Raw genomic sequence first — 12,819 nt, 5'->3', positions numbered from 1 at the left:
AACAGAAGATAAGAGGAAATGAAGAAAGAGGAGAATAAGAGGAAATGAAGAAAGAGGAGAAATACATAATTACTAGCCTCCTCTGGGAGGCTATTCCACAGTCCAACGGTGTGAGGAATAAAGGACCTCTGGAGCTGAGACGTTCGACAGCGAGGCACATTTTCCGCATATTGGTGGTGTTTGTTTTCAATTAAAAAACATTTCTGAATGATGTGAAAGTATGTAATGGGGAGAGAATCAGAGCAATGGCTCCACTAACTGGAACCAGGAGATCTTGTAATAGACGGGCCATTTTAACTCAGACCCAGAAACTAGTGACTTATGTATAGGAATGGAATGTCAAATTTTTAGGCCAAACGCCAAGATCTGGGACCCATGGCGTCACTCAGTGCTGAAAGGGAAACTGAGAGCATAAAGTTTTCAATGACAAAATTGCAAAATCAACATCGTCTCCAGTTACTTTATTCCCAAAGTTCATAGAACATATAAATGTCGCGTGATAACATTTTGACTCTGCCAACCAGCTGTCATGCCCCAAACTGACTTTAAACAACGAACTGATTTCTCAAAAGCACTTCTTTGCTTTCATCTCTGAAATTCATCAACAAATTATTCTTGCAAGAAATGTTCTTTCTTCTTTTTTATGTGTATATATATATATATATATATATATATATATATATATATATATATATATATATATATATATATATATATATATTTATATATATACATATATATGCATTACATATATACAGACAATAGATATATATATATATATATATATATATATATATATATATATATATATATATATATATATAGAGTATATGTATATATATACATATATATATAATTAGGAAATAGATATCAATAGAGTAAGTCTTTCTAATAGTTACTGAAAGAACAACATCTAAAGATAAAAACACGGACTAACTGAAAAGAATTCATGAGAGCACGTACCCTAAGTTATAAGAGATCTGAAACCGAATATAAAATGAGCAATAAAAAAAAGATGCAACATTTTTATTGCTGCTAAACTTTCTCAAACCGTTCGACAATGATATTCCCTCTGGTATTAAGCACGCATTGTTCGCTTACTGAAAGTATTTAACTTTGTTATCTTCTCCTATATTTTATTATACATTTCTTCTCGTAATTCCGACTCTTTTTTTTTTTCTTTTCACAGAATTTTGTCCAGAAAATTCGTCTTGTTACATATGACAATAACTGGTTCATATTTGTCCTACAGTGTGTTCTTTAAATAATAATAATAATAATAATAATAATAATAATAATAATAATAAGTGGCCATTTTAGCCCTGATTATTCAAGACTTGAACTGTACAATCAAATTGGTCATTAGAAATTATAGGTATTCAGTGGAAACATCTGCATGGCTAACTTGAATGGACTATCTACGGTGACGAATAACCTTTACGACGAGGGAAGAAAAATTAACCGAAAAAGCAGAGAAAACGAAATATTAATATTATTATTATCATTTTTCAGTAGATGACACCTACCCATACGGAACAAGCCCAGAGGGGCCACTGGCTTGAAATTGAAGCTTTCAAAGAATATGGTGACTTGAAATTGAAGCTTTCAAAGAATATGGTGTTCATTAGGGAGAATTAAGAGGAAGTAGAGGGACAAAAGAATAAAATCAATTAATAGATAAAAGATAAATAACAAAAAGGCAAAAGAATAATGTGAAAACCAAACAAAGAATCATAAGATTGTCAGAAATATATAAGAATACATTTCTCTGTCAAAAAAGTGCGAGAAAAAGCTTAACGATTTTTAAGGAAAATTTTATCATTAAATTAAAAGTGAAATTTTGCGTACTTTGACCAGCAAAGAATTATGAATGTCTTATCAGAATCATGATAATACAAAGATCGTGGTCTCTGTTTTATTATTATTATCATTATTATTATTATTATTATTATTATTATTATTATTATTATTATTATTATTATTATTATTATTATTATTATTCAGAAGATGAACCCTATTCATAAGGAACAGGCGTACGGGCCCACTGACTTGAAATTCAAGCTTCCGAAGAATGTGGTGTTCACGGGAAAGAAATTACAGAAGATAACAGGACATGCAGAAAAAGGAGATCAGTTACAAGAAAACAAAGATAAATTAATAAACTAATAAATAAATATATAAAAATTAAAATAAATTATGAAAAGCACAGGGAGAATTGTTTTAGGGTAGTGATGCATTGTGTCTTCGCTTGAACTTTGGAGGTTCTGATAGCACAACATCCACTTATTTGAGGACATCTTTGTATTAATCTTTTCGTTAATGCCTTCTAAAGTTGATAATTGATATCTGTCGTTTATAGAAATAACTTCGTGATATGAATGATTTCATCATGTTCTCTCGTTTCCTCATTTTCACAGTTTATAAGCACCCCCGTTGGTTACATTACTTCTCTCCTGCCTTTATTATTATTTGCTTCTTTATTATCATTTGCTTATTGGCCCTAATAGATGAATATGCCTCTTCGTCACTTTCACTTCCACCCGCCTTCCCCTCCCTCTTCCATTAATATTATTAATATAAATAATTACGTATTGAGATTTTTTGTGCTTACAATGATGCGTCACATGAACAGCTTGGCTATGACATTCTCGTGAAAACTTCAAATTGCAGTTCATAAAAAAAAAAATCACACAAGTGAATTCCTCGTAGACCTGTATAAAAAAATCTAAGTTTTTACTATTGTTATTTCATATTACGAAACGTATTACAGCAATTTAAAAGATGCATTTGAAAAGGGAAACCCTTCTACATTTATGTGAAAGTTAAAACCAAATTTCACCGTCCTTTCGTCTCATTCCTCAAGAACAGAACAGAATATAGAATTTAGGCCAAAGGCCCAACTGGAACCTATGAGGTCATCCGGCACTGAAACGAAAATTTGACAGTAAAAAAGTTTTTGAAAGTTGCAACAGACGAAGGAGCATCCTCAAGCAATCTTCACCAGTCCTTGACCTGGAGTCAGAAAAAAGAAAAACGAAATAAAAAGGAAAGGAAAAGCGTTTGCCACATGGCGATATTTTCCTAGTATACGTTCACCTACGAAGGGTCAGCGGGCGGCGGGAATTAGGACAGCGGGAATTAGGAGTACGGAGGCGGGAGAACAGGTTCCTTGCTTACCTGCCACCGATCACTTTCAGAGAACGAGGAAAGACTTGCAACCAGTTTGTTTACAAATTCTACAATGGTTAAGTATGCTATGCCTGTACCCGGGTGCATTTTCCCCGAGATGTAACCGCGTAGCTACCGGGACCTTTCCCTGAAAAAAGCGGGACGCCATATTTTAAAAACTAACCATAGAATTTTCTTGAAAATAATCTCATTATGTTTTCCACACCCCACTAACTCTAAGAGATCTATTCTAACCTAACCTAACCTAAACAAACCTAACGTAATTAACCTAACCCAACCTAACCTAACATAATTAACCTAACCCAACCTAACCTAACCTAATTAACCTAACCCAACCTAACCTAACCTAATTAACCTAACCTAAACTAACCTAATTAACCTAACCTAGGGGCATGGCAAAAAAAAAAAAAAAAAAAACAGAGCTGGTGCAATACTAGCATACATCTCAGGAATGTGCTACCCGGGTACGTTTGTTACAGGTGGTTGAGTACATTTTTAACGAGGAAGAGTTGCTGTTGCAGATACGAAAACGAAGAAAATGAGAAGATTAGTTTATGATAACTGTATTCATATTTTTGTATACCCGGTTTCTTAAGAAGGCAACAGAGCTAAAAAAAAAAAAAAGTTGTTTACGATCTGCCTGCATGGTACCAGTCACCCTGTATCTTGATAGAAACCGCACTGCTTTAATTAGGCAAAGGAGTGTCTTTATTAACATATTGAATCAACATAGTTTAACTAACAGGGTTGTGTGTGTGTTCATGCGTGCATGAAGTGCACACACATTACACATACATACATAAATATATATACTTATATATATATATATATATTATATATATATATATATATATATATATATATATATATATATATATATATATATACAGTATAAATTTCTGACTCACGTCGGGATTAAAGCAAGGTCTTTCAGTTGAAAGGCAAGGGCGCCCGACCAACTGAAAGGCCTGGGTTCGATCCCAACGTGAGTCTGAAATTGACTTCTGTTCCACACGCGACTGTGTTGATTACTTTTAATATATACAATGTAATAATGTATATATACAAATATATATATGCAGACATACATACACACATACACACACACACATATATATATATATATATATATATATATATATATATATATATATATATATATATATATATATATATATATATATATATATATATATATATCAGTGCACCTCACGTGCGGAACTGTAGGCATTACTAAAGGGTGTTTACAGCGTCCTTGCGGCCCCCAGCTGCACCTACATGTTAGCTTTTTACTTTACTCCATTCCCGCTCCCGTTCTTCAGTCTTGCTGTCCAACCCCTCTAACTTGTTTGTGCAATTGTAAGGTTTTCTCCCAGTTCCACCTTTAGATATCTGTGCTTCATCTCCTTTATTTTCTGGATTTCTTTAGATTGCTTTACCTTGCTGTCCAACCACTCCAACTTGACTTGACAACCGAAAATTCAAAAATTCATACATCTGTCTAATGATGATTATTTCAGTTTTAGTTTTCTGTAAAAGAAAACTATTGTGCCGGCTTTGTCTGTCCGTCCACACTTCATTCTGTCCACACTTTATTCTGTCCCCCCTCAGATCTTAAAAACTACTGAGGCTAGAGGGCTGCAAGTTGGTATGTTGGTCATCCACCCTTCAGTCATCAACCATACCAAATTGCAGCTCTCTAGCCTCGGCAGTTTTTGTTTTATTTAAGGTTAAAATTAGCCATAATCGTGCATATGGCAACTGTATAGGACAGGCCGTGGTTTAAAGTTTCATGGGCCGCGGCTCATACAGCATTATACCTAGACCACCGAAAAATAGATCTATTTTCGGTGGCCTTGATTATACGCTGTAGCGGCTGTACAGAAAACTCGATTGCACCGAAGAAACTTCGGTGCATTTTATACTTGTTTTTTTTTATTGTTCTAAAGTATTTAATTTCTCCTTTTGAGATATCAGATCATCACTAACTAAGCCCAGTAATTTAACAAAAACCTAAAAAAGCGTATTCGTATTTATACTGCACAGAACATAACTTTTTTTTTTGGTAAAAAAATGCGCCGAAGTTTTTTCGGCGCAATCGAGTTTTCTGTACAGCCGATATAGCATATAATCAAGGCCACAGAAAATGGTTATATCTTTCGGTGGTCTTGGTACATTGCTGTATGAGCCGCGGCCCATGAAACTTTAACCATGGCCTGGTGGTGGCCTGGCCTATATCGTTGCCAGAAGCACGATTATGGCTAACTTTAACCTTGAATAAAATAAAAACTACTGAGGCTAGAAGGCTACAATTTGGCATGTATGATGACTGGAAGGTGGAAGATCAACAAACGAAGTTGCAGCCCTCTAGCCTCAGTAGTTTTTAAGATCTGAGGGCGGACAGAAAAAAATGCGGACAAAATAAATTGCGGACAGACAGACAAAGCCGGCACAATAGTTTTCTTTTACAGAAAACTAAAACTGTCTCTTAACCATTCCAAACGGGAGGCAATGGTACTTATAAAAAAAATATTACTTAATTCAGAAGCAATGAAATGAAGATTCAACGTCGTAAAGTATTTGAATTTTGTTGTAACTAATAAAAAAAAAAAAAAATACACAGTTCAGATGTCCTTTAAAACACAATATACCCCAAAAACACAAAAATCCCCAAGTCTCTTATTTAGTCAAAAAAGACTTCCCTGGTCATTTCCATGTCTGTAAAGAATTCTTTGTCGTGTGTGTGTGTGTGCGTGCAGAATGCTGTGGTGTGAGTGCAGGGCATTCTGGTAACGTTCGCCTCTCCTTCGCATAAAATACCAGAATAAATTGGACATTCAGGGAGGAATAAAATTGGATTTGCCATGAAGAAATATGAAAAAACCTGAGAGGTTCCCTAACCATGATATTGTCTACATTTACCAAAGGAAAGCTTAATGGAATTAATCGTTCAATGATGATAACGTAGACTGTAAGGCTGGGATCGTTTTCTATGAAGATTTACTTTTAAGTTTTCTATGACTGTTCACTTATAAATTTTCCACGAATATTTATTTAAAAATTTTCCATGAACACTTACTCATACATTTTCCATGAATGTTTACTTGTAAATTTTCCATGAATATTTACTTATAAATTTTCCCTGAATATTTACTTATAAATATTCTCTGAATGTTTACTTTAATAAATTTTCCATGAATATTTACTTATAAATTTTCCCTGAATATTTACTTATAAATATTCCGTGAATATTTGCTTTCATAATTTTCCATGAATATTTACCAGTAAATTTACCATACATATTTACTCATAAATTTTCACTGAATATTCAGTTTTAAATTTTACCTGGATATTTCCTTATAAATCTTTTGGGTACAGCAAAACAAACTCATTATCCGCCCGTCGTGATATTTGCATAAAGGGAAAACTAAGCGAAGTGTGATTCTGGAGACAAGCGTCAAGCGCACAAATCCTATTTCACGGATGCTGCTTACCTTTTGCTATCCTCAGTTCCCAACACTGAGTTGCTCATTTAATCCCACAAACGTTTAGTGGGAAGAAGATTCCTTGTGTGTTCAGCAACTTTAAATACCTAAAAAAAAAAAAAAAAAAAAAAAAAAAAAAAGTTAAAACATGAGCCGATGTTTTTTCGGCGCAATCGAGTTTTCTGTGCAGCGTGGAATCAAGGCCACTGAAAATAGATCTATCTTTCGGTGGTCTCGGTATCGTGCTGTATGAGCCGCTGCCCATGAAACTTTTAACCACGTCCCGGTGGTGGCCTGTCCTAAATAGTTGCCAGATGCACGATTATGGCTAACTTAAATAAAAATAAAAACTACTCAGGCTAGAGGGCTGCAATGTACTATGTTTGATGATTGGAGGGTGGATGGTCAACATACCAATTTGCAGCACTCTAGCCTCAGTAGTTTTTAAGATCTGAGGGCGGACAGATAAAGTGCGGACGGACAAAGCCGGCACAATAGTTTTCTCTGACAGGAAAAAAAAGGGATTTTCAAACTCATTGACTGACATTTTGGGCAGCCATGTCCCGAGGTAATTCTGAAGTCACGACAATCTCACGTTTCCAGGATTCGGGAAAATTCAACTTTCCCGTTTTCCCTTTTGCTGGGACCTGACACTAATCTGCGATTGATTTCGTTGTCTACTGCCAAAATGAGGCCGGGCATGATGTGAGGGAGCGCGCGATTTTTCTATTTACTTTGTTTTAAAGAGTTGCTTTTACTGGTGGAAAACAAGAGTTGTTTCTACGTCGTATTCAGGAGAGATCAGAGGAACTCTACGTCTTATTTGGGAGAGATCAGAGGAACTCTACGTCTTTTTTAGGAGAGATTAAAGGAACTCTACTTCTTATTTAGGAGAGGTCAGAGGGACTCTACGTCTTATTTGAGAGAGATCAGAGGAACTCTACGTCTTTTTTTAGGAGATCAGAGGAACTCTATGTCTTATTTAGGAGAGATCAGAGGAACTCTATGTCTTATTTAGGAGAGATCAGAGGAACTCTATATCTTATTTAGGAGAGATCAGAGGAACTCTACGTCTTATTTGGGAGAGATCAGAGGAACTCTACGTCTTATTTGGGAGAGATCAGAGGAACGCTACGTCTTATTGGGGAGAGATCAGAGGAACTCTATGTCTTATTTAGGAGAGATCAGAGGAACTCTACGTCTTATTTGGGAGAGATCAGAGGAACTCTACGTCTTATTGGGGAGAGATCAGAGGAACTCTACGTCTTATTTGGGAGAGATCAGAGGAACTCTACGTCTTATTGGGGAGAGATCAGAGGAACTCTATGTCTTATTTAGGAGAGATCAGAGGAACTCTACGTCTTATTTGGGAGAGATCAGAGGAACTCTACGTCTTATTGGGGAGAGATCAGAGGAACTACGTCTTATTGGGGAGAGATCAGAGGAACTACGTCTTATTTGGAAGAGAAAAGAGGAACTACGTCTTACTGGGGAGAGATCAGAGGAACTACGTCTTATTGGGGAGAGATCAGAGCAACACTACGTCTTATTTAGGCGAGATCAGAGGAACTCTACGTCTTGTTGGGGAGAGCTCAGAGGAACCCTACGTCTTATTGGGGAGAGATCAGAGGAACTCTACGTCTTGTTGGGGAGAGCTCAGAGGAACCCTACGTCTTATTGGGGAGAGATCAGAGGAACTCTACGTCTTATTGGGGAGAGATCAGAGAAACCCTACGTCTTACTTGGGAGAGATCAGAGGAACTACGTCTTATTGGGGAGAGATCAGAGGAACCCTATGTCTTATTTGGGAGAGAAAAGAGGAACTAAGTCTTACTGGCGGAGAGATCAGAGGAACTCTACATCTTATCTAGGAGAGATCAGACGAATTCTACGTCTTATTTAGGAGAGATCAGAGGAACTCTACGTCTTATTTAGGAGAGATCAGAGGAACTCTACGTCTTATTTAGGAGAGATCAGAGGAACTCTACGTCTTATTTAGGAAAGATCAGAGGCATACAGGATAAGTAGCTACGAAAACTAACCAATTACACATTACATTTTACACAAATAACTCTGGCTTCTTTTAAGGTGAATAACTTGTAAATGCAGAATCCCCCAACCAACATCGTAAAAATACAAACAATACTCTGAATGAACTTTAATAGGATATCGGAATGCAACACAAGCTTTATACCTCAAAAAAGAAAAAAAAATAGACTTTAAAATATAAACAAAAACATTCTCTAGCGATATTATAAGGAAAGGTCAAGACATATTTCTTTTTCCTATCTTACACTGTGGATTTGATGAAAAAAAAAATATTTGGCCATTTCTCGTGAATGGAACGTTACCTAAACCTGAATTATAAATCTGCTATGTATCTGTAAAGATCAGTACAGAATTTTTTTTCGAAAAAAATGTACAGAAAAAGTCCCAGACCGAAGAATAAGATTAAAAGGCTGGCTTGAAAATCCACAATTTCACTAAGATTATCGACTGAGAAAAACTTCGCGTATGTTGACTTTTCTTTGACGACAAAAACTATATAATAACCAGATAAATGCTTGCTGTTTCGTGTGGGGATTCTAATCGTCTAGAAGAAAGGAACAGCGTGTACAAGATTGACGCAATTAACAGTTTTAAAGAGCAGAGGACTTGGAGCAAGAATGTGACCGGTTTCCGAGGAAAATATTTCACATTCATCGGAAAGTAAAATATTTCCAAATAGTTATGTTACACTCGTGACTTTTAAGAGTAAAATGATTTATTGAACGTATAATACTAAACTATAAGAGTAAAATGATTTCTTAAACGTATAACATTGTTGTACAATGTGCAATGAATAAGAACAGAACATAAAATAAGATTAATAAATGAATATGAATAAATAAATATGAATAATGCTTTTGGTTTTCTCATTGTTAAACCCAGGAGAGGAGAAATTCAGAGAGAAAGTGAAAGAAAGGTAGCAATAGATTCAACTCCCTGGAGAGGAGAAAGTCAGTGAGAAAGTGAAAGAAAGGTAGCAATAGATTCAACTCCCAGGAGAGAGAAAGTCAATAAGAAAGTGAAAGAAAGGCAGCAATAGATTCAACTCCCAGGAGCGGAGAAAGCCAATAAGAAATTGAAAGAAAGGTAGCAATAGATTCAACTCCCAGGAGAGAAGAAAGTCAATAAGAAAGTGAAAGAAAGGCAGCAATAGATTCAACTCCCAGGAGCGGAGAAAGCCAATAAGAAATTGAAAGAAAGGTAGCAACAGTTTCACCTCCCAGGAGAGGAGAAAGTCAGTAAGAAAGTGAAAGAAATGTAGCAATAGATTCAACTCCCAGGAGAGGAGAAAGTCACTAAGAAAATGAAAGAAAGCAATAGATTCAACCTCCAGGAGAGGAGAAAGTCAATAAGAAAGTGAAAGAAAGGTAGCAATAGATTCAACTCCCAGGAGAAGAGGAAGTCAGTAAGAAAGCGAAAGTAAGTTAGCAACAGATTCAACTCCCAGGAGAGGAGACAGTCAATAAGAAAGTGGAAGAAAGGTAACAACAGATTCAGCTATTTCGTAAACAGACCTGTTAAACGGAAGTTATATATAAGTTCATGCTGAAATAAGCAAGTTGGGAAGCTGGAACAAAATTCTGATCTACGCCTGAAAATAACTCGCCCCCCCCCAAAAAAAAAAAAAACAATAACACCAAACATATAATCAAGGGGTCCAATTAGTCACGTGACCTTAGATAAATGAAGCAATTAGATGCAGGCTATAACTGGATGTCGTTCAATTCTCTCAACTGATTGCAAGTTACAGCATTCATAAATATCACTTGGATGGAAAAGAGTGGAATATAAAATTCAGGCCTAAGAGAAATTGAGTGTAAAAAAGTTTTAAAGGTACAACACGAGGAAGACCTCGCAGTCGCACAATGAAACAATTGTTCAAAGAGGGTGGAAAATAAGAAGGATAAAAAAGAATATGAACGGAGGTACAGTACAAGGAATGATAGGGGTTGCGGCTAGGGGCCGAAGAGATGCTGCAAAGGACTTTAAGTAATGCCTACAGTGTAGCGTGTGAGGTGCACTGACGGCATTACCCACCTATGGGGTATATCATGTGAAAAAGCGATCATAATGGCACGATACGAAGTGGCACTAACTTCGGGACAATTAAATGTGAGAACTGAACTTCATCTCTCCAGCAGGATTTGAACTCGTATCTTATGAGTTTCATGCGCACAACTTAATGCAAGAAAGTCACTCGGGCTCCCATTATATCAATGAGTGCTTCAGGAATGAACCCCAAAAATCCAGATTATTTCCTAAGACTGGAACAACAGTAATCTTAATAGCCTTTCACAGTCCTTTAACTGATCCCCTCGAAGTGACTGTGCTGACGTCATTCGTCTAATCTCCACTTCTTAGACCCAGTCACCCCTTCATCTGGAGCCAGATCCTACTGGATACGAGTGTCTTGCAGAACTTGTTTTATTTTCTTTTCTCTTTTTTGTTCTCGCCTTACTTGCCTAATGTATTCCAGGATCTCTCTTATAGCATACTGTTATTTATTTTGCCAATGTTTAGTTGTCTGTGTAGCTATTTCATAAAAAAAGAGGTTTTCTTAAGTTGTTCATTCCGTTATTCTAAGAGTTTACTGCTGATGAACATTTGTGTATCTATCACAAGTGGGGAGTAACTATTGTTTCTTTCATTACTTCTTATCACACATAAGAAGATCTTTTTAGTTTTTTACTGAGGTAAAAACGATCCCAGTTGTAAGAATTGCTACAGGCGTTAGATTTCTGTAGCCATTTTTCCAGGTTTCAGAGCTTTTTCTACATATTCCTTTAGATTTCTGTAGCTTTTCTCTATAGATTTTTGAAGACCTATATAACTATTTTTTCTACAGATTTTTGTAGATTTATGTAGCGTATTTTCTACAGATTTCTCGTAGCCGTACCAAACTGGGCAATATGATTCTCGGTTTGGTACGGCTACGAGATGTCTGTAGAAAATACGCTACTGGAATCTAAAGAAATCTGTAGAAAAAAAAGCTATATAGGTCTTCAGAAATCTATACAGGTAGGCATTAATCCCTGACCCCAAAGCACCGGCCAGGGGGCTCCACTCCCTCAAAAAGAAATGTAACAAATGCATTACTTATTGCAGTTTTATTGTTCGGCGTTTGCTTGTTTCCAATTCCAAGGTGGCTCCTTATTTCCATCTAATGGAATTTTTCAAGCAAAATGGTCTTCTGACACGTGCCAGTATTTTAGGGCCAGTATTTTAGGGACCAGAATTTTTGGCATGTATTCTGACACGTGCCAGTATTTTAGGCACCTAAAATACTGGCACATGCCAGAATATGCGTCAGAATTTTGGCCGCCTAAAATTCTGGCACCTGCCATTAAGGGCCAGTATTTTAGGTGTCCACAATTCCGGCATGTACTGTGGCACCTGAAGGTTCCAGTATTTTAGGCGCCTAAAATACTGGCACTTACCGGCACGTGGCACCATACGTGCCAGCATTTTAGGCGCCCAAAATTCTGACACGTGCCAGCATTTTCGGCGACCAAAATACTGTCACATGCCAGAATTTCGGGCGCCTAAAATTCTGGCATGTGCCAGTAATTTAGGCACCTTAAATACTGGCACGTGCCAGAATTTTAGGCGCCCAAAATTCTGGCACGTGCCAGTAATTTAGGCGCCTCAAATACTGGCAAGAATTCTCGCACGTGCCAGTACATGCCAGTATTTTAGTCGCCGAAAATCCTGGCAGGTGCCAGTATTTTAATCGCCAAAAATGCAGGCACGTGTTAGAATACTGGGCTCCTAAAATTCTGGCACGTACTGGCACCTGCCAGAGTACGTGCCAGAATATTGGGTTCGAAAAATTCTGGCACGTTGGCACCAGTATTTTAGGTGCCTAAAATACTGGCACGTGCCAGAATACTTGCCACAATTTTAGACGCCAAAAATTCTGACACATATTCTGGCACGTGCCAGTATTTTACGTGCCTAAAATACTGGCTACCTTTCTTTCACTTTCTTTCTGACTTTCTCCTGTAAGCGGATTACGTCATTTCATACAACGATGAGAAGCAGAATTTCAGTATTTTATTTGCGCAGTGATTATAAGGCAACAGGTTAAAGACAATTA

This window comes from Macrobrachium rosenbergii, chromosome 29 (genome assembly GCF_040412425.1).
Source record: "Macrobrachium rosenbergii isolate ZJJX-2024 chromosome 29, ASM4041242v1, whole genome shotgun sequence".
Lineage (NCBI taxonomy): Eukaryota > Metazoa > Arthropoda > Malacostraca > Decapoda > Palaemonidae > Macrobrachium > Macrobrachium rosenbergii.
This window is presented reverse-complemented; position numbering follows the sequence as displayed.